At 38.1% G+C, this 24,126-nt stretch overlaps 1 protein-coding gene and 1 long non-coding RNA gene across 9 annotated transcripts in view; one reads left to right on the top strand and one right to left on the bottom strand.

The window, feature by feature from the left end:
- camta1a (calmodulin binding transcription activator 1a) overlaps positions 1–24,126 on the bottom strand; it is a 390,768-nt gene that overhangs the window by 300,383 nt on the left and 66,259 nt on the right. The gene's annotated exons all lie outside the window — the stretch shown is intronic.
- LOC103467686 (uncharacterized) lies at positions 8,289–9,032 on the top strand. Its single transcript, XR_534102.3, has 2 exons — positions 8,289–8,714; positions 8,886–9,032. It is a non-coding gene; the product is annotated as an uncharacterized LOC103467686 (long non-coding RNA).

Below are 24,126 nucleotides of genomic sequence, written 5' to 3'. Positions count from 1 at the left end.
CGAGAATTTTGTTTCAGTGTAGTTTTCCATATTTCCTTGTGTGGAACAGACATTGTATTCTGTCTTTGGCTGGAGAAGGCTTAATACATCGCAGGCCTGCCAGCTCTATCGCTCTGTAAAAGATATGAGAAGAAGGAGATTAGCTCAGCTACCCATCCATGACCTTGATATTACGATGAAGACTGATAAGAGCTTTCTTCCTCCACCTGCTCAAAGCCTGCAAGGCTGTTTAAACAGCCGGCCAGGCAGTCATCATCCATTTTAAGCAAATGTCTTCTCCTGGAGTTCAATTTTTTAGCTATTCTTTTCACTATCCACAGTCAATTAATGATGTCATATGCTAGCGGAATAAAACAAATGCATGCCATGTACTGGAGCCTTGAGAGACAGATAATTATGGAAAGCAGAAGAGCTTAGGGAAATTGATGTACAGTTGGAAGTCTTTTAGATTAAAACAAAGAAATTCCACTTACACAAATTTCCTTTTTAAAAGTTTTGGCAAAAATTACCGCACCGTTTCCTAAGAAGTTTGACTGTTTTAGCTAGTTGTGACAAATTAATTCCTTGCTAACAATGAGATGAGATTACGTTGGGGTTCAGAAACAGATCTGAACCCCAAAAAGACCACAAAGCAGCTGTTTAAAATAATGAGCAGGCCCAAAGTAATCTGAGCTTCATCCTCACCTAACAAAGAGATTAGAAAGAAATGTGGAGCTCAAGTGCCCTGCATTTGCTGACAGTGCAGCCAGAGTTTAGTTAAGTTGCTGCTTCCGTAAGCAGGGACAAACTTTGTGTTTTCCTCCTAAACCAAATCCACTAAGATGCTTTATGGGTCTGAGGGAATGCCACCGATTTCTTGTAGTTAACCGGACAGTGCAATCATAAGATATATTGACCAATGTTTCCATTTTAAAGCTTTCAAATTGCATCAAATGCAAAGTTGTTTCAAATTAATCCATGACAGGCATTCATTTTCTGGAGATATAATACCTGAATCTGTTTTTACATGACAAACCGGTCACGTAAAATTGGAAATTATGTTAATGAGAGCAGTTTAATTGAAAATTCAGCCATTTTAAAATACAATATGGGAGAACTAAACATGTTCAGGTCCAAAGGTCCACATATACATGCATATGAACATGTGTATATTTGAAAACAAGTAATCTCTATAAAATATTATGAATGAATGTGAACTACCTCATGTTGTGACAATGAACTTGGTGGCAATAAGGAGATACATGAAATATTTAGTCACTATTTAAACTTTAGGTATGAGCGATTTCACTCTCTGGGTCTGCGGGCCCACCACGATTGGTTCCAACCCACTTGGATACCTCAAAGGTAGTGCACTCTCACTCGAGATCAAGAACCACCTTGAGCAACAGGTTTCTTGAAAGACTACATTGTTTTATGTAACCTTTTCATACTCAAAAATAAAGTTTTCACACATAAGTAGCAACCAAAACTCTGTTGCATTATTTCTTTCCCACATAAAAGCAGCCAAAAGTAGAATTACCTCTGTAACTGTTAGATTGTTTTAACTTTAAATAAAAAAAACATAATATATCTGACACATAACTCGTTCTAAAATACTTGAATAAGAAAAGTTAAATTTCCATCTTTACATTTGCTGCAGATGCAATCATGGCCATTAACTTTGCACTTTACCAGACATTTGCTGTCATATAATAAGCTTGTTTTTCTGAGGCATTCATTTCTGTCTTGTACTGGACCTGTACAAAACAAAGTAATGGATCCTCTCCTTTTCAAATGTAGATTTGGTATTTATGATTGAATATCAGCCTCATCCAATTATCCACAGTCCATGGCTGCTCTTCTTCGCTCAATTGTAAGCTTGTTTTCTTCTGTTGAGTTGGAAATATGGCTTATGTTTGGCTGTTTTAGGTTCAAAGCACATTTCCTTTGACAGATTTCTAATATTTCTTACACAAACATTGGCTCCTCTTTCTGCCCTTTTGTTGTATATTTCCTTTGTTGTGTGTTTCCTTTCTAGGCATATCGCTTTTAGTTTTCTGTCCTGTCAATTTGACATCTTCCTTGGTCTACCTGTATGTTTTCTTTTAACAAGTTCCCATTTTGTTTGTACTCTCTCTAAATTTAACACTCAGCTGACTGGGAACCGCCACACTTCTTGTTAAGTAAGTTCTCAAAGGAATCTAATAATCCTTTCCAGTGTTTTAACTGGCAGCTTTCTTGTTGACGCTTGTTTTTTGTCAATCAGGTTGGTGCAAAAGCTTGTTAGTGTCGGCAAGCTTTAAGTACGGAAAATTGTCTCTTCTTTCTTCTAATTTTTGCAAACCTTCAACATAAATCACAACAGCTTTGCCCAACTTCTTGAGGTCCGAATCCAGACTACTAAACTGTAAAATAGTCATTTTGCTGCACATGTAAGATTTGTATTATTTTTTTTTCCACAAGTAAAGAAGCTGAATGATTACACTCCGAGTGTAGTAACTCCCATAACTCCTGCCCCGAGGTTGACTCTGTGTTTTTTATGAGCCCAGAGCTCAGTTGGCAGTGACTTTATGTAACCGCAGCAGTTGTTTCCAAAATGACTCTGGCTTATCCAGATGTTGCTTTGCATACTTGACACATTTGTGATGAGGTGTTGATTCTCCCATGTGGTGCCTTTGTGTAGAAGCAACACAGCAGAATAATGTTTTATCTGAAGCTTTACCTTCTAAACCATGATTTCCACACTACCTGTTAACTGGCATGTGTTTATTGATGTGTCAGATTAATCTGAAACTGTAAGCGCTTTTATGGCCAGTATTTTTCTGACTGGTGTCTTGAACCTGTCATTCTTCTCCTCAAGAAACAATAGAGGGAAAGGTTCATTTTGCATGCAGCATACGCCGCAATTAAGATCAAATTCAAAGTAATACAGCAACAATGGGAAAGGGTATTTTTGCATATTTCCTTTCACCAACACCACATGCTTCCTCAAGAGGAAGGAGTGCCGGAAAGTCAACTCGATGCATTTGGCATTCCTTGGATAAATCTTCTACAGCTGACTTTGACTGCGCCCAGTGGGGGTTCTTTCATGAATTATGCTCTCGATCAGCACACACGTTCTTCAGCAAGGCTCATTCAGAAAATAACAGCTGTTCAAAAATGTTTTACCTGTATAGCTTAACAAAACAGCAGTGATCTGTGTGGTGCTAGTTTTTGGAGAAAGTCCAAACGGAGCAATGAAGTCAGATGAGAATCGAGCAAGTTCTCATCCAGGCTAGATCATTGCGCTGTTAATTGCAGCGCAGCTCATTCAAAAAGCTGCTGCCAGAGTCCTGACCAACACCAGGAACATGGATTATATCACACCAGTTCTTAAATGGATCCACTGGCTTCCTGTTTGTTAAATAATACTTTTAAATATCCTGTTATTCATCTAAGCAACACTAAATCTTCTTAGGCTAAAATATGTTCTGAGTTTGTTTTTTTTTATCAACTATGAATCAAATAGACTCTTAAATAATTAGAAACTTGCTTACTTTGTTCTCGTGATCAGAAATAAACAAGGAGAGATAACATTTAACTTTTATATTCCTCAACCCGGCAACAAACTCCCTGAAAACCTGAGATACGTTGAGGCTGTTGGCTCCTTTAAATCTGTACTGAAAATATTTTAATTTACTGCACCTTTTGGTCAAAGAGTCTAATGAGCTGTTTGATCACTGAAGCGTGAAAATAAAGATTAGATTTGGATCTATACCAAAATGTTCATTTTAATGTGTTTCTTCTTAAACAATCCTTTTAGGTGTTTGACATACCGAGCTGTCTGTTAATCTCATCGCTTGGATGTCTTTGCACTTTGTATTGCTGCTGAAAATGTGCTACATAAATAAAATTACCTTCCCTTACCTTGTAAAGGATTGCCTTGTGTATGATTAGTGATTAAATGGACTTGATATAAAGTAAATGTGTCTCGTAAAAATGTATTTTGGGCGTGTTTGCTGTGAATTGGTACATTATGAACTAACAGATTTGAAACCAAAAAATAGCTTTTTCTCACAGTTGAAAAACTTATGCAAGATCATTATTTTATTATTTTAGTTTTTGAATACTGCATGCAACTGACCTACTAAAGTAAGCATATGGACGCAACCTACTCTATGGCCTAGTTCTTGACAGTAGTAATTCCTCGCTCTTGTAAAGCCTCTGCTCTTAGAAATAGTGTTTCCACATGTCTCCACTGCTATGACACTACATGTCTTTTTAGTACTCATTGGTTATTCAGCTTGGATTCCATGTCTACAGCTTACTCATTACTGAGTCTCACTAAAAGCACCTGCAATTTTCCACACTGGGCTGGTATGTCACAGTGGAAATGCTGAGAGAGCAAACCTTTCTTTTACTAGAAAGCACTGAGAGTATTAAAGAGATGGCATTAGGACATGATGAATAAAAAAAATGTCTCTTATATTGGGCCAAGGAGCTGATGGGATTTTTATGCTAGACTGAACCTTTGATGCATTCTGCAGGCAACAACTGCTCAGAACATATTTGTTTGTTACTAATGTAGCGGATAGCTAATAGATGCTACCGTGCTTTAAAATAGAGAAAATGTAATGAATTTTGACAAGATTCTTTTTTTTCTAGCAGAAGGATACATTATCTTGAGGGGGAAAAACATATTCAAGTATTTGTTTAAAGAATGATAAACAAATTACAGAAAGCACAGTGCGTGACTGTCCACTCAGTTTCTTTTCTGAATCTAATTTGCTTTCAAGTCAAGAGGAGTTTGCTAAAGTTCAGCATATTTTGTTGTTTTTTTGTTAACGTATGATTATAATCACTTTATTATGTTTGCTTAATGAGCAGATATGAGTTCAAATTTTTAAAACAGAAATAGAAGATCTTAAAGCATTCATAATTCAAAATTGAAATAGTCAAAGAATAGCATATCCTGTCCTTAACTTGACCTGGTTATTTAAATATCTTTTAATAAGTCTGTAAAATACTGTCTGACCATTAAATGAACTAATCTTTTTTTTTTTTAGGACTGGAGGCTCAAAGAGATTGTAGGCTTAAATGTATAAAAGGCTGAAGAGAGAAAAAGGATGTAGCTTGCAGGGAAACAACAGAGAGGTATAGATAGAAAGCAGGAAGTGATGGAGACAGCGTTGTGCCAAAGTTAAGCGCTGATCCATGCCGAAACAGATGCATTTGATCACAGCAAATCTCAGGCTCAGAGCATAAATACATAATAAACAAAAATTAATAGAGGCAAGCTCCGTGCATGTGTTTCATCAGCCTGTAAGTTGCCACAACAGTGACTGGAGCAGAAGCATCCATGTGGATGCTGCTTAGAGTACAGACTCGTTAACATATCTGTGCCTCACAAAGACGTACACGGACGGAATACATTTCACCCACATTTAATAAAAAAATAAAGAAAAACATTCAAGTTTATGTAGGAGGAATTAATAAATAACAAGAAATGATACAAGGAAAAATGTTTCTGCCAGACATGATGTTTAAGCCAAATTGGATCAATATCTCTGAACCGCTGTTACTATGTAGTGCAAAGCAATTACTGTAATGTACAGGCTACAGGCTAGATACAGAATACAGCGTCTCACATTAGAACAGTGATGAAGAAGGAAACGCAGCCGAGGCATTCCAGTCGTTTGACAATCCGGTGTCTGTAAAGACACGTGTATTGTTCAGTAACAGCAGCTTAAAGCTAATTCAGTAAGTGGCTGGAGTGCTGGAGAAGCAAAGAGAATGACTCTGAGCTTACATCTGAATTCTATGGCATGCAATTAAACCGCCATTTTCTCCCAATAGTCCGGCAGAAAACACAGGGAAGTCAAGGATGATGAATTAGTCTAATGATTTCACAGTAATATTGCTCGGACACGGAGCTGCAGGAAATTGCTGTTCCCATGTGAAGGGCTTAAAATTACCCCCGAAGATATGGCTGAACTTTTGCCATTGTATTTGTGGTTGTCGTCATTATTCTGTAAACTTTTTTTGGTTGTTATTTACTTACTTTTTTCTCTGCATGGGCATCAGCTGGATGTACCTTGTTTGCTATGGCCGTTGTGGAATTGTTTTCTCTTTTGCATTCTCCCTTAAGCCCTTTCCTGTCACTCTGATCACATGCTATAGCAAACACATAAACCCTAATGGGATACTCATGTTAGGTACCGACTTCCACTCCAAACTCCTGATTTCCCTCTTCCGTCCCCCTCTGTCTCCTTGCCAGAAAGTGAATGACCGTCCCATATGAGGCAGAGAGATGCATGACAGAGTTTGCACGTTATTGTACAGACAGTCTCAGATGTCTGGCCTTTGCAGTGGAAGAGAAAGGGCAGGGAAAAACTTGATAGAGAACACAACACACACCCACACGTAATGCCAGGAGGCCTCGGGGGTGAAGGGCACAGGAGTCAACCCGGCAGTTCGGTGGTGAACGCTAATTAGCGCACAGTTCTGACCTTGACAAGCCATCCTCTCTGCTCCGTCAAGAGGCAATTGTTGCCACAATCCAACACAGACTGAAAGAAAAGCCTCAGCTGAATGAGACCTATTGATGGCGGAGTGAGCAGCGAAGAGGCAAGGAGACAGGAATAAAAACACTGCTACAATACTTGACTCATTCCCTCAGCAACTTGCTGTGACTTTGGCTTGTTGAACCCTGATTTGGATGCATTACACAACTCTGAAATGCAAAGAAAAACAACAACAACAACAACAACAACAACAACAACAAATCAGGGTAAATAAGATCTGCGTATTTCAGACTGTGCCAGTCTGGGCTGGTCAGATCCTTTTAGACCTATCTGCGTGATTAACAAAGGCTATAATGTTTTGTTTGAGTAGATTAAAGAGCCCAGGGTACAGTCAGAGGGGAGTCGCATAGAAAAGAGCATCCGTGTTTACAGTGATGAAGTTAATTTTCACAAAAAGTCTTTGTGCCAAACCAAAGGGATTTAGATAGAACACAGAAAAGAAACTGAAATAAGAAAATACGTGAAAAGAATAACTTAAAATGGAGACAATTTAAATACATTTTTACATTTTGAATGCTTGGTTACACTCTAAAAAGAAATTAGTTGAACCAACTTAATTGAATTGCTTCAATTGGTAACAAGCAATTCAATTAAGTGTATCCAACTTCATTTAGTAAGTTTAACAAAAAATATATTATAATCATCCAACTCAATATGTTAATTTTCGTTTTTAACAAATTTATTAAGTATGTTTAAGATGACAAATCTAAGTAAACCTTACTCAAATCATTTAGTTTACTTCAAATAAAGAAGTAAGTTAATGAAGGATCTCTTTTTTCAAAGGGTTTTTGGCTGAGGCAGCCTTTATTTGAGCGTAGTTATTCAGGAAAGTGGTTAATGACAGAGAGGAAGACCTGCAGCTAAGGTCACCAGGTTGGGCATCAAACCTGCGAAGGCTGCGCCAAGGACTAAGTCCTCCTCATGTGGATTGTGCTCTACCCCTGCACCACCACAGCACCCAGGTTGGTACAGAATCTGTCCCTGGTAAGCTTGAGCCATGGTGTCAGACGTGGAATACAAATATGGTATTGAACTTAATTATTTCAAGTAAAGTCAAAGTAAAAAATCCTTTAAGGAAAAGATCTGTAACTTTTAAGTTAGAGTGTATTTAGAGGACACTGTAAAAAGAGTATTAGGCTGCAAACTAAGAAGTTATAAAATATGTAGTTTGGAAGTACTTAAAAGTTTGAGTTGACTTTCTGTAGAATTAAGTCAAAGAGATTTTAAATGTTTATTAGAACGAAATAAATGATTTGAGTAAGAGTGACTTAAATTTGTCATGTTAAACCCCTTTATGAATTAAGTTATAAAAACTTAGCAAATTGAGTTCGAAGGACGTAGTGAATTGAGTTGGATGACCATAATAAACTGGGTTGGTCAGACGTAGGATACAAAACTGGCATTGAACTTGTTTTTTTTAAGTAAAGTCAAAGTGAAAAGTTCATTTAGGTTAAAGATTTGTAAGTTATGAGTTAATTGAAACAAAAAATAAGTTGTCATAGCAAAAGCAGAAGGATTTTAAGTGACATTAATGTAAATAAGTCCATAAGATGAACTGCAGCCCAAATACACTTTTTAGAGTGTAGCAACATGGAAATTACTTAAAAGAAAGATTTTCAATTGCATATTTAATTCTGGTGTAAAGTTAATGATTAACATTGAATTATTTTGTGCAATTGAATTTTAAATCCTCCACAGATTTCATCCAACACAGACCTCACATTACTTAAGTGTGTAATGGAGAAGTCGTACCAACTGGTCGACTTTTAGACTAGCCGATGACTTTTTGTTTCACATCTATTAGTCACAATCACATGACAGGAACTGGGTGGGAAATGTCAGATAGTTTCAGCTGTATAAACAATGTGTAAGTAAATTATCAAAGGGGTTCAACAAGCTCTGGCAAAGACTACCGGAATATCGTGCAACTTGTTACATGTTTGGCTCTTTCTCATCCGTTTAACTGATTTTCAACATGATCAGCGTCATCCTGCGTGTTGAAGGGCCTATCATGGCAGTATTAGTGTTTATAAAAACACTGTATGACAGCAGAAAAATCTCTACCCCTGTTGTCGTTGGCAGGTCGGTTCATCTCACAAAGTCAGAGAGCCGCTGCCTGGAGTCTCTGGAGCAGCCTGCTGCGCATCGAGGGAGAGCCGCCTGAAGCAGCAGGTAGGTGCATTGAGTTTATCTGTGCTCTAAATCAACCGCGATCGCTTATGATAAGTTTAACATATAATGTTCCAATGTGTACAGCTGTCTAGGATATGCGTATGTCAAATCACTAGTACCAGCTGGTGTTTGGGAAAAAATACTAAAACTCGACTTTGTGCAACTTTTCAGGCCACAGGGACAGAAGTTCACCAGAGCTGGCGCTGAAGAAGTCTGGAATAACGTTCTTGTTATTCTGCATAACATACTGCTGTCCAAGCTGTCTTTTGTCGGTATTTGCTGTGAAAATATTTTATAAAGCTTGGAAGCTTCTGCGAAGTCTTCTCTGCTGTGTTTCTGTGATGTTTCAACGACTAGTCAAGGTTGACTTGACTTTTTTCATGTTGACCTTGACTTAAACAATATAAAGTCATCTAACTTCTAGGGTAATGAAGCTCTAGACAGAAGATCCACAATATTGGATCTTGAATAAAGATTACGAAAATGTAGCAATCCCCATTTCATTTTTAGAAAATATATTTTTTTTAATTCAAACTATTTTAAAGAATATGTAATCACAGTAGAGTACAGCAGTTTGGGTTAATTGAGCTCATAAAGGAAACAGTGATAAAAAAAAGTACTAAAATACTTTTTTTTTAATGCATTTCCAACAGCTTTTACAGAATCTTTGTTGCTATTGAGGATTGATTAGTCAAGTATTTGCATTTTGACTGTAGAGTCAAAAGGAAACAACAAATCTGATGTCAGCCTTATTGTTTTAAGTCATGTACCTCCAATTGTTCTTAAAAAAGGTTTGCATTTTGTCTGCCACTCTGTCACCTTATTATTATTATTATTATTATTTTTTATTTATTTATTTATTTTTATTTTTTTGCTGTTGGCCAGTCTCACATGTATCCTTTACTAATCTGTTAAAAACTATTTAAGCCAAGTCAAATCCCGAAAGAAACTCTGACAGAACTTCATGAGACAAATTCCACTTATCTAAGTTTTATGATAAATATATATGATATTTACTGCAATATTGCAATGTTGTATTGGATTGACGTATGACTACTGACCACTGTGAAGACTATCTAGTATTAACTGACTAGTGTTCCTGTCAGCTTTGTAGTCCCAGTGTTTCTTTTTCAAATTTACAATATTTTCTGGATGCAAGAGTGAACACAGCCACAGAATTGTCTCTTAAATTAGCATCACTGCCTATGGGAGCAGGAGCAGACAAATACCCACAACTACTGCAGAGAGAGACATTTGCCAACTGTATGCTTTCCACTGAAGACAAAAGCCAGATGTTCATGAATATTGGTGGGGTTTTTTAGCCTGTGGGAAAAAAAAGAGCAAAAGAGTGGAAATGAAACATGGAAGACTTCAACCCTGAGAATCCTGTTCTCGGCTAAGCAAAACATAAAAAGTATTTGTGCATTTGGCTTTGAAATTACAAAGGTACGCATGTTAATGTTAAACGCAGCACTTTGTTTTAAGAAATTCCCGGTGCTTAAGAATTAAAGTAAAAACTATTCTCCAACACTAATTTGTAAATACAATGAAGCCAAACACTTACTTGTTGGATGGCTGATTTCTCATTGTGAAAAAGTATATCCCACAGATGTGCTTTTGAAGGAACCATTCGGAAAATTATTAAATTCAATCTTATCTCTAAAACTGCAACACTATTGAATGTCATGAGTAAAATTTAAAAAAGAGTTAAAATTAGCACAATTAGGCATAAGACTCACTGTAGTTCACCTGGAGAAGTACCACAAAATCATATAATTATGGTATTTCACAAAAAAGTAAAACATAAATCTGTATCTGTATCTAAAAGCAACAATTATTCCTTCTGCTGCAAAAATATTGCAGAGATTATTAATAATTTGATATGTAGACTTATGCAAATATATAGAATGAAACCCAGCTAAATTTATTATTAGTTTTCAAGTGCTTCCATTACCCATTTTGACCATTATGGTCTGTAGTGACACAAGTATAATGAAGTGACATTAGCTGGTTATTTAGTCGGATATTTAATTGACATTCAGTTTGAAAGTAAAATGTTTTTAAGAGTGGTGGGAGATTCTCATTTAGCTTCCACACAATGACGGCAGTGACTGCTACTCTATGTTCCTTACAGCTGAAGAAAAAAACTCAGCCACTGTGGCACTTTCTGTGGGATTGTATTCAAATCCCAGGAATGGTCTGAACTAAAATGTTTGCACTTTTGAAACTGTGGCAGCTTAAAATCTTGACAAAACGTTGATAAACACCAGTAACCAATCTCGTGCCCATACATAATGAAATCCAAGAATCTGTAAAGATAACATGCAAAAATAATCTGTTTGTGACTAATCTTTAAGCTCTACCTTTATACATTTATGCATTTTTGAGTTTTTTCCACATGCAAGAGAGCCCGGGGAAACTGGGGAGAATTTAAATTAAGAGTCAAGCTTCTTATAAGGCTAGTTTACTATTAGAAACTTGTTTACATGCATAACTTGTCCTGGGTTGACCCTAGTTAAAAATTTATGGAGGAAGTTTCTCTATCTTTCAGTCATAACTGGAAATAAAATCCCTCCAGAGCAAATACGTGGCTGCTTTTTCAGGCTGTCTCGGAGCACAAACTCAGCCCGCCTTTTAAGCTGTCTGTTCACGCTATCCTCATCATCTCTATGTCAGTTTCTGACTTCCAGGGGAAAACCGAGGCTCAAGGTCAAAGTGTCACAAAATTTCAGGCAAACTTTCCCCTGATAGTAAGAGGAAAGTCAAAGAAATATACGCAATCTAAATCCTTTGTTCGGAAGCAGCAGAGGAAAATGTTAACACTGCAACTCAGCTCATTATTTTACAACACTTTTAAGCTGAAAACTTTATGTGCTTAAACATTACTTGCATGTTGATAAAGCGCCATGCAGACAGTGTTAGAATCTATCATCTATTACATTAAGCACTGCGTTTAGCAGTTAATGGGTGTCAGTGTGGAGTACAGGAGCATTGTGTGGAGTGAGTTGTGTGTGAGTAGGCAGCCATCAGGGAACTGAGCCATGGCCATGTGCTCAGCAGAGTATATCAGGACCGACAGTGACATCAAGGAGTGGCGACAAAGCCTTATGACGAGCACGAAGCGTGCTTCTGTGTAGGTGTTGGGGTCAGCCTCCAGTTACAGGGTTAATGACTAGCAGTATGGGGGAGGCCATCTAATTCTCCTGTTGGCCATTCGCAGCACGGCATTTCCCTGTCAGCACAGCTGTGTCTGAGATTGGGGTGTTCAGTGCCACAAATAACGGGTATGAACACAGGATAAAGATTTATCATGCATATTAAATCATAAGACTGGCCTTAGAGTATATTGTATAAAAGGATGAACAGAACGTGGCATGAAAACAAAAGAAGGGGAAGGAAACCATAAAGAGAGAAGAGCTGGGGCCTGAGCCAGCTCTCCCCCAGCTGGGATATAAAGATGACTGATATCTGCTCCTCTTCCAATCCAATCTCTTTATGCTAAAATGAGCCAAAGATAGGAGCTAAGAAAAGGCAGAGGAAGGAAACAGAAACTACTTCTTCCCTTCCTAAAGTTTGTCTCAGCTGAGTTGCAGACTTCACACTCTCTTCCTCACCCTCTTCTTGTCGCCCGCCATTTCCCCGACTAACACACTTAATGTTTGTGGTGGCAGACAGGCAGACAAACACCAACATCAGGTCCCTGGGCAGATGTGCTTCCCAGTGTTCTGCACAGAAAAAACGGATTGTTCAAATGCTGAATAATTACCATGATAATCATCTCTATCCCACAAGGGTCTGAAAATGCATACCTGACATCTGACATTTGGCACCCATGGCTCCTTTCTCCCTTTCCCAATCTGCATAATCATATTCATACCTAATTTCCATGCATATGTTTGAAAAAAAGAAATAACATTGTGAATGTTCCGCATTGAGACATAGGCTTCATAGAACGAAACATAATGCATCAACGATAGAGTTGACGATGTTAGAAGCTCAATAAGTATAAGCGTACAAATAACTTCAGTCATTTTTAAAATTATTTTCATATTATTTGTTATATTCAGACATTTATCTATTTTTTTTGTTTTCAATTATGTCAGAGATATTTAAAAATGACAATAAGAGCTAAATATGTAGTTCAATATTTAGTTTTAGATATATTATCTAATCCACAGCAGTGTTATTGCCATGTCTGACTCTAGATTAGTAAGTGAAAGGACAGATCTGGGCTTTTCTGACCTTTCACCCACTTTCACTTCTCTGTCAGCATCTCGTAACTCAACCTATTTTCCTACATCAGCAGTGTCACAGAATTGCAAAAATTCAAGTATTGTAATAATTGTGTTCAGTTGGAAAGATGTGTTGTTTTTATGCATGTTTAACAATCTATAATTATAATAAATCGATTTAAGATAGAAAATTGTTGGCTGAATAATTGGCTGAATAGGGCAACATTGGCGTACATGTTTGAATATTTCTTTCTGATTGGCTAATGAGACTCATGATGGCTCCTTCTCCTGCCCTTCCAACATCCCACAGAAACACACCACATAAATAGCCCAGCTGAATGAGAGCAAACACTTGATTACCGCTGAAAATAATAAATATAATCCTTGGGAACATGTAAGGGAACATGGCCTTTTCTTGTAAAGAGGGCCTTCATACAAGAACATGAAGGACACTTTTTTTGTAAAATGCTACATTTAAAAAAATAATCACCTTATTATATCTTAAGCTTTTCTGTTGCAGTTGTATTAAATACTGAAAAAACAAAATACATTTGTTTTCCCACACATTATTGAACCTACACATATTTATAAAATATAACAGAATAGAAACCTCTGAGGTTGCTTAATAGCAAAAAAAAAAAAAAAAAAAAAGTTGTAACAAGAATAAAATGTGTGAAACACCCAATTCCCCATTAACATTTAAGTTAAAAATTAAGCTCTGGTGTCAAGAGAGTTTAACAATTAGTAGTGAGATTGACACTTTGTACTGTTAGTTGTGTGTTCAATTCAGCTACTTCCTTGTTGTAGCGCCTCTAAGAGGTGATTGAGGTTTTTTTTTGAAGGAATGTTAACTCACGAAAGCATTTTGCATTTTGTCATGGACTGTGCACATTTCACTTCCCTGTTCTTGGATGCCTCTGCCATGATTATTTGTCATACAACTGTCAATTGGCTCTACTTAAGGATGACCAGTGGTGCCCTCTTCTGGATGGCGGCTACACTACAACACTGAAAGATCAGTTTGAATGGACATTATTAGTCAAATGGAATGTTTTTTAATTGTATATATATATATATATATATATATATATATATATATATATATATATATATACACACACACACCCTACACGCGAGTGTATGTGTGGAGGGTTTTATTGACAATACATTGACAGGAAAAAGGTAAAGTCAGCAGCATCACATTGTCAGAGATTTTACTGTTCCAGACTTTTACTGTTACTACTCCGTTTTCAAGTAGGCATAGAAATATACTGTATTATTCCTAGAATACACAACTATTCATAAGATGGTTTTATCAGTGTTTATCTCTGAGTCACACAGTTTGAACATTTTTGCAGCTTGCCTGGTATGTGCTGCACTGAGAGACCTTAGTATATCAATTACAACAGAAGTCACTATGCTTCCTAAACGCTTACTAAGCTTTTTCTTTCCACACATATCAGACATTTATACAGCATCAGGAGATAACAAGTTTAGAAATGGTGAGAAGTGATTAGGCAAAGTACTTGACAGATATGGGAAACACTGCTACTCCTTGTTTAGCACTTGTACAGAAGGCATCAGACTGAAGGTAGAACTCGATGGGTCCCCCCCATCCCCCTCCGCAGCCCCCCAGTCGCCCTCCTCTTTCCTGGGTAAAACACATGGCCCACTGACAAACCAACAGCTCTTCAGAGCAGCTTGGCTTCAGCGTGAGCTCCAGTCCCTCTCACTCTGAATCATGCATGCTGAGATGAGACAGCAGTCCAGCCACTCATATTTCCTCAAAAGCACAGTCACTGATACAAAGCTTGACTGGCAGCCAATATCCATCTCTGTAGCTTTTTGTTGCCTCCACCTGAGAGAAAAGCCCTTAAACTGTTATGGCCACTCATTCCCTCTGAAACCCTATTATGGCTTTTATTACAGAATGGCTCAAGCATAGGGTCACCCCTCAGTGGATCATCTGATCTGGCGTACCATGGGAGGGGGGGGTGAGTGTTTCCCTTGTTAAACAAAGCCGTCTCAACAATGTCAGGGCTCCCCATGTATCATTTCTTTGTTTCTCATTAAACACAATTAGGAGAATTTCAACTGGGATTCCTGTTATTTCCCCCCTATTTTTTTTTTTTTTTTCGTTTGTTTCTTAGGCAGTTACCCTTTTAAACAACCTGAGGAGGATTTTAACATGCCATTACCCTTTGACACAGTGTTGGCATTAGAAGCAGGAGAGTTGTGAGATATTTTCCTGGGATATCAGAGAGGAAAATGGAAAGCAGGGAAAGACCTGCGGTCTTCTGCAAGAAAAGATGGAGAGGGCGCCTGGGGGCAGCGGGGTTGGAAGGCCCCAGCCGAAGCCCTGTCCACTGTAACCTGCCAGACACCGCCTGAGTCCCATTTATTCGTTGTGACCTTAAATAAAATGCTGGCTACCCCTGTGGGCCCCATGTGAGGCTAAAACCAAATGGGCTGTGCTCACCACACTTTCTACCCCACTGCTAGAGAAAATGAGCTTTATCTGTGGGGGAACTCAGGGCCATGTGACTAAAATGCCCCCGTCCCTGCATGAGTTTCCCCACAAACCCCCGTTCTGCAGTTAATCTTCAAAGCTGGGGCCATTTAATTACTGGCATTTGGTATTAGAGTCCTCCAATGTGTCAAGTATTTTTAATTTATTTTGCAAAGCCTCCACTATAGCTATACATCGGAAGGACAGTTGGCAGTGAGAGATATGTTTAAATTCCTTATCATGAAAATGTCCAAACATTCTCATTTCACACACGTTCTTCAAGGTGACATGGGGGCTGTCTGACAAAGGTGCAACTTAATTACTGCAAAGGAGCTGATAAAAGAAATATGTAATCCTAGTTGATTAAGTTACGTTGTTGAACCAGTGGGCGGTGACAAGTTGTTGAAAGGTGAGAAACTGTTAGATTAAACTCAGTGTGAGCCTCTCTGTGCTGTCAAGGACTCAAGGCACACAATTCAACGCACCGCAGATTTAAATTAAGCTCTTATATCTGAAATCAGTTAAAAACCGGATCATAATTGAGAACTGTGAGGAACACGACACAGGGTTTTTGACAATTTAGAACAACAAATCTGAAAAGTTGGAATTTGACATTTTATTTAACCCCTGAATGCAATCCAGGGCGGGTATGTACAGATGGGGGTTTGCAGGGTGTGTAAGCACCTGCCTTTTTTTTCCTGTAAGAGTGTGGGGATCTGCCTGTGCCCCACAACAATAACATTTAACTACTAATAACAATTTAGCTAATTAAAACCTTGACTTCCACCTGAGGAACATGCCTCAAAGTGCAGATACAGCCTACCTTCAGTTTGTTTTCGACCTCCTCTCACCTAATCTTATTACCAGGCGTGTCCTCACCACTGCACACAGGATCTGGGCTGGAGGTGAGCGACCGTGAATGTAATGAAGTTACTGATGTAGAACTTCAGCTGCTACAAAAAAGGTTCGGTCCATAACATTTGCAGCTCAAATCTGAAAATGCCACATAAACAGTAGCTTAAAATACTGTACTAATAATTTGGACTGCAGTATGTATGGAAAGCCAAACCTGCCACAATTTGATGAATCAAAATGTCCCATTAACGCATAAATAACTTATTCTGCACCTGAGTACCCACCTAATGACAATGATAAAGTATAATGCGACTTTGCGTTAGATTCTTGATGAATGTAGGTTGCTATTATTCTGCATGTAAGATGTTTTAAAATCTTCTTCTTTATGCCCTTTTTTTTTACTTTGAGCACCCTCTCTTCCAAAGGTCTCTGCACAGACTTGATCCAATACAACCACTTGGATTCATAATAAGTAACCTAATAAGCACATAATCTATGTCTGCAGGCCTCAAAGGTTTGTTAAAGACGAATAATGAACAAATAGCAACATGAAGACCAAAAGAAAATCAAGGACATACTGAGATATTACAAGTGGGTAAATAGCAAGTTTTTACCATCTCGTAGAACACAATTCAATTCATTATGTAAACATAAAAAAAGCCAATTAGTCATGATCCTGACCTGCTGGGGAGAGAAGATAACCAAGATACCCACATTATTAAATCCAGAGAAGCTTCAGTGATCCACAACTCAGGTGGGAGAAGATGTTAACATGCATTACCCATCCCTGAACAGATTTGCAGCTGTATTTGCAACAAAAAGTGGTTTTACATTGCATTTAGTAAGAGGGACGAAATACAAATGTGCACTGTACTATTCAGATTTTTAATTTTTAAATATTTTTGAAAAGAAAAGATCATTTTAATTCCACTTCATATCATGAACTGCTGCTTGTTGGTGTGTCATATAAATGCTCAACAAATTACACTGAAACTTGTGGTTGCAACATAAAATGAATACTTCTGCAAAGCACCACAAATAGATTCTGTAGGTTTCAACAAAAAATATTTCGATGTCCATATGTTATTCCTTGCGAATGTCTCCTTGTATTTCCAAACATGTGCTGTTAAATATCCAGTCCAAGCACAGAAAGTTCTCCATCCTCTACACATAACCATGCAAAGTACTGGTGGTTTTCAAGTGCCCATTACACGTCCATGTGGAGCCAAAAGTCTGCATGAGTGACTCTAATTAAAGTGGAGTTAATCACAAATAGCTGGATAGGTCCACAATTGAGGCATATGTTAAGAATGAATTACTAATTAGAGCAGCAAGCGGTGAGTGAAGTCCCAGGCTGCTTGAGAAGTCTCTGCACGTTACTAATATATGAAAAGGTATAAACAAACAGCAATCTGGTTGTTTAGCTCCTCCATCCCACTTACAAGGATCCAATTATGGCAGATCCCTGGAGCCGCCAATACAATCAGGCAAGAATGAGTTGGCGAGATGATTAACTAGGAAAGCCATACACACTGTGTGGATGTTTTACCAGCCAGCAAGCAAGCCAGCCACCGAGCCAGGCAGCAAGCCTTGTATGACAAGGGTGGTTATGGTTGTGGGTGAGCCCCAGGGTTTGAGTCCTACAGCAGACTAGTGGATGGCCCAACACAACAGGCAACAGGAAACAAGCACAGTCCGAGCCGCAGATACTAAATGTAATAGGTACAAGCTAATTCACTGGATGGATGGCTTTTATAGCACCCCATAGGGTGGTACTACCAACAATTAACACTTAAAACTTCTTGAACAATGCTTATGCCACTGATCTCTGAGCAGAACACACCTGTTCCAGAGGCAAGCCATAGCATAGATCCCTCACAGCTTAATAACTGAGTGGTTTTGTATTACAGGACAGGGACAAAACACAGCTGAAGCCTCCCATCAGGTCAGAGTCCCATGTGTGAGCTGATGGAAAGTGATCAACATTTTGATCACAGCTGGTCGGCTTTAAGACATGAACACCGAAAGCAAAGGTAGCCTCTGTCAGCACAGTGGCTGTAAAAACCCTCTCCAGAGTACACCACTTTCAATACATCCAACTGTGCTTTTCACAACACATTCAGCAGGAATATCAGTGTGCAGCCGAGAGGTAAGCTGGGCGATGGATGAAATGTGCTTTTTTGCCATTTATCATTCAGCGCTGGAGGTTGTGTACAGTTAGCCATCTGGATCACAGGGAACTGTAAAACATTTTCCCTCACACCAAACTGCAAGGAGCAGCTGAACGACACACACACAGAGAGAGAGAGAGACAGGAAGGAAGGGATAAAGGAAGAAGGAAGGGAAGGGAAAAAGGAAGGAAGTGGTTGTGTGCTGTGAATACACAACAGTGTCATAGAACTGACAATAATGATTTGTTAACATTATAATATTCCATCCATTTTCTTGCACCCTTGTCCCTCAGTGGGGTCGGGAGGGTTGCTGGTGCCTATCTCCAGCTAACGTTTCGGGCGAGAGGCAGGGCTGGACAGGTCGCCAGTCTGTCGCAGGGCAACACAGAGACAAACAGGACAAACAACCATGCACACACACACTCACACCTAGGGGCAATTTGGAGAGGCCAATTTACCTGACAGTCATGTTTTTGGACTGTGGGAGGAAACCGGAGTACCCGGAGAAAACCCACGCACACACAGGGAGAACATGCAAACTCCATGCAGAAAGACCCCAGCCGGGAATTGAACCCAGAACCTTCTTGCTACAAGGCAACAGCTCTACCAACTGCGCCACTGTGCAGCCTCTACATCATAATATTATTTTGCGTAATTTTAACTAGAAGATATTAAGATGACTATTCTTAATATCTGTCTAAAAAGCAATGATGGCGACCTTCATCTCAGATCTGGACCCTGATTTACAAAAGCCAAGACTTCAGACTCTTAATACTCAGACTTGTGATCAACAATTATTATCTCATGTAATGAAGGTTAAAAATTTAAGTTATGATGCATAACATTCACCTCAGAATTCAGAGGTTGGATCAGGGAACATTGAGTCAAGTTTAGCGTTTTCTAGTTCTAAATTAGAAACCAGAGGGATTTACTGATTGTTTTGGTGCTAAAATTACCAATAAAAGATGATAGCAAAATTGTTTCCCTTTTATAGCGTTAACAAAGAAAGGCTTCATCATTCTATGTGTGCAAATACATTCCTGAAACAACTCAGCATAAGTGCACATAAATAGTTAATATCTGCAACTTTCATAACATTTCATATATGACATAGCCATCCTGGATAGTAAATTTACTCAGGGAACCTACAACTTCATGGTTGGATCGGATTTCAGGTGATTCAACACAGATTAAACGTTTAAATTTTGTAGTAATTGATTTAGGTCTAACTTGACATCCAAACACTTAAGATGCATTTTAATCTTTTAGTATTTAATGCAACATGCAAAGCACTGGTTTGAGCTGCTTCTAAAAGCATTGAATTAATAAAGGGTAATATTTATCTAACTAGGTGTATAAATATGCATCAGACATTGCTGAAATAATTTTAAGAATTTGAGATCTGCTATGTTGAATTTGCAAATTTGTCAAAATACATCTTTTATTGTCACATTTAATATCTGTCACACTTATAGCACAGGTGTTCACATTGACTATATGGATGTATAGTATGAAATAAAGGCTCTTCTTCTCCTCAATCAGGGTCAGAACATTTTTTTGGGGAAATCATGTTTTAAATCTGCATTTAAACAAATGGCTACATGTCCCAAATTATGAGATAAAGTGCAACATAAGGGGCGAGGCGATAAAATGTGTATCTTGGTAACCAGAAAGTGTCAAAAATAATGATGCAGTTACTTTAGTTTATCTGTGAGAAAATAAGATGTCTGAGGCAAGACCCCCTCGTTTCATTTCAAGATGATCATTATGAACCTACAGCTAACACATGAACAGATTGCTTTGATCTATTAGCAAACCATGGTTTGCAAACGTTGCTGACTAATAAATGAAGTGCATCCTTTTCATAAAGAAAAATTATGCACATGCAAAGCAACACCTATCTGAGCTGCAGTCTGTAATTTATGTGCTGGCTTGCTTTTAATTCTTTATTACATGTGGTAAAGAGATTTTTAATGAGTTTCAAATCCACCTCCACAGGTGTAACTTATGTCTCAGGTCTTTTCAGTGGGTGTTAAACTCAAGCCTAATGCATCTGCTTTTAGGACTTAAGTCCAAATCAAGTCCAAGTCTGAAACTAGAGTCAACATCTCTCTCTTGTGTTAAATTAAGCCTCAGGATAGAATAGTAAATGATTGGAACTCATAACCCACACCAGTGAGTGATAAAAGGGAACTAATTGGTATGGATCCAATAAGACAATGTTACTTTTAGTCATTAAAGACTTGAGACTCGAATTGGATCTAGAGAAAACGGCTTGTGAAAATTTCTGCCTCTTTTGGTCATAGAAGCTGCAAATCTGGAAGCTCACAGGTACACAAGGAAGCAGTCAGATCTTCACACGAGAAAGACACCTGCAGATGCACCGCTGGAGGTGAACAGCTTGATACAACCAATCCTACACACACATTTGTAGACAAACTCACAAACACAAACTCACAGCAGGAACCCGACTGAGCTTTAAACTGTGCATCGCTGTCTATGTTTCAGAAACACAGCCCACCTTGATTGCCTTTTTTTTTTTTTTTCTCAGCTCTGGTTTTAATAAAGACCTTACGCACCACTTCAATTAGAGGCACTGATTGGTGGCCGTCCTTGTTCCAGCAGGAGGCTACTCAACTTTCAGCTCAGTCCAGCTTTTAATCCAATCTGGATCCTCCTCCTGCTCTGCTTCTCCTTTGGTCTCACTTAAAAATCTGGCTATTATGAGGGCATCTATGTGCGCCTTTGTGCTTGTTTCAAAATACAATACACTAAGTTAGTACAGCCGCGCCTGGCAGCCAAGTATTTGTTTCCCCTTCCCCAGTGATTAATATGTGGGCTTGTGGTGGAACTGCAGGGAGAGAAAGGGAAGTTGGACTGGGGATTTGTTTGTGGTTTAATTAGTGCATTCCTGGCAAATTCTCCTGCCATAATTATGGCCAGTGTTCTTTTTGACCTTTCCATGTTGTTTCTTGCATGCTAGGCTTTTGTTTGATCATGTTTTATTCAAGCTCTTTTTAGTGCATTCTGTTTAACTACAGCCATCAAAGTTGCACAAAAACAAAAACACTTTTACAAGATGGCCAAATAATATTTGCATCTATTGTTTTTTATAATTATTATTTATATTTGAAATCGCAAGTTTTTCAATGTGGAGTGATTGGGATCGATGTCTAAGACGCCTATTGAGAAGGGAAGAATCCACGTTTCCAAACATGCCATCATTTTTGCTTTCATAAAATTAGATTTTGGCAGATGCTCGACATTCTCAGAATATGTGAATATCTTCCTGATGTACGCATCCGCCAGCTGCCTGTCAGAAATTAATATAGCAAATGTATGTGTTTTCCCCTCTTTGACATCTTCTTTGTACATGAGGGAGGAGATGAGAGGCAGAATGATTTAGATATGCATGTTAGCTGGAGAAAGATAGAAATATGAAGCCTTTTTGGGATAAGCAATGGCTTTACTTAAATCACTGATAAGACAGAAATATTCCTAAAAATTGCTTTTAATTCCCAGGTATTAACTTTGTCAAGTATAATTACACAGATAGCCTTTTGAAGTCAGTTTTCAATGCATCCACTATGATTTGTCAAAACAGATAACAACAACAACACATAAAGCCACACCCAGACAACAAATGCCTGTCATACACCCAGCCATTATACCACAGTTGCAGTCTCACCCTATAGACGCTACAAAGGCTCAAGGTAGGAGTGTCTGTAATATGCATGCATATATGCATGCACGGATGCACACAAAGTCAACAGTTAAATCTGTGAGCAGAGTCTACGGTGGGGAAAGGTCTGCTGCCTGAGCCTTCGAAGGGTGGCAACGGCTTCCTGTTTCAAGCTTTTCTTTAGTGAAAATGCTTAAAACGAGCCAAACGAGTGCAGTGCTTATCCAGCAAAATTGCTGCTAGATGGAGCAGAAAGTGCACAAATTTTCTATGACACCCCAGTAATGAGGTTTTATATTGACCCAGGCATTGAGTGGAAGAGCTCTGTGCTCCTCTTATCCTGAACTCAGTCAGCTCTTCTCACCCTCTGTTTAGCTCCATGAGCGCAAAAAAAACAAAAAAAACAAGTATGGGCTCAGAAGAAAAAACAGGGTGTGAATTGAAGTTGAAAATAATTTGTGCCTCTTTTTAAACTGTGATAGAATTGATTATTTTCTGTATCAACAAAAAAATATTTTCTTCTATCTAATTTGTGCATTGGCAGGAAACAGGCTGCTTTATTCCAGTTTGATAGTAAATGCCCACTGACAGCTATTTTAATATCTCAAGCTGTAGAAAGTAAAATATTCTTTACTTTGTTGGGGTTTAGTTTTCTTTAAGCTCTTTATTTAGTGCATTATCATGGCCTATTTTTTGTGAATGTAAATTGTTTGCTGACAGATAAAACAGGTATGCAGTTTGTCTTTTTTTTAAATATCAAGTGAAATTATTAAATGACTAAAAGTGAAACTGTGTTGGTTTTATAGGGTCTTTTTGTTTGTTTTTCTGATAAATATGTCAAAGTATATATATATATATATATATATATATATATATATATATATATATATATATATATATATATATATATATATATATATTCTTTTTTTTTTTTATTTAATCCGTTTCATGCTTAATGTGCTTTTGTGCACAGTGTTTGTGTTCATTGTTATCAGCCACAATCACATTAACTTGTGTGCCACTGCTGTAATTTTCCAGTAAATTGCTCTAGGATGTTAATGTATGTTTGGGAATCTGTTACATTTTGTACATTGCTTTGGAAACTGCACACCTCCAGAGAAATCTTTCTGTTTCCCTCTGAGAAGCAAGCTTCTATGTTCCTCCCCCACCCATTAAACTGTCTACTGATTTTAATGACGGTGAGAGAAGTTGATGTGATTGGCCAACACTAAAGCCTGCACCCACGGCACTTGAAGAAAATATTCATCTGGAACCTGCTAATACGTTTCGTGCTAAGGTGGGTTTTCAGCCATCGACGTTGGACGTTTGCCTTCGATAATCAAACCTGAAAAAGTCATTTTTGCGTACACACTTAAGGAATTAGAAGCATATTTTCTAGTTTTGCATTTTATGAGCTGAATTCACTGCAAGCTGCACAATGCTTTCCTCTGATTTCATATATTTGATTTGTTTGTCACAGAGTGAAATACACTTTAAGCTAATCTATAATATATGAAAGAAGTGTAATGGTTGGCTTGTAGACAAAACCCTATAAACCAAAGTGCAACAGCTTTGATAACTGTGCATGCTTTCTGTTTGATCAGAGTTTCCCTGAAGAAATTTCCCCCCCAAGTATCCTAAGCGCCTGAGGCAGTGGTCCATGATGCACAGCCTTATATCCTACAGCTGGAGCAAGTAAAGGTCAGCACTGGATGTTTGTTAAAACCTGGGTTCTGCTAGTTTTAGCTACTGCATCATATAATAACATATTTACCTGAAACCAGATACACAACATTTTTGTCTCACTACAAATATTTTTGCTCTTTCTACCTAACAGAACTAGAGTAATTCATGTAAGTCAAGTTTGTTTCTTTAAGTTTAAATATACATGTTCTTAGCAAAACTAACTTATTTGTTGGCATTGTATCTGTGAAGTGTATAATTTAGGTCAAAGTTTTGGTTC

Source organism: Poecilia reticulata, chromosome 7 (genome assembly GCF_904066995.2).
Source record: "Poecilia reticulata chromosome 7, P_reticulata-male-v2, whole genome shotgun sequence".
NCBI classification, from domain to species: Eukaryota; Metazoa; Chordata; class Actinopteri; order Cyprinodontiformes; family Poeciliidae; genus Poecilia; species Poecilia reticulata.
This window is presented reverse-complemented; position numbering and strand designations above follow the sequence as displayed.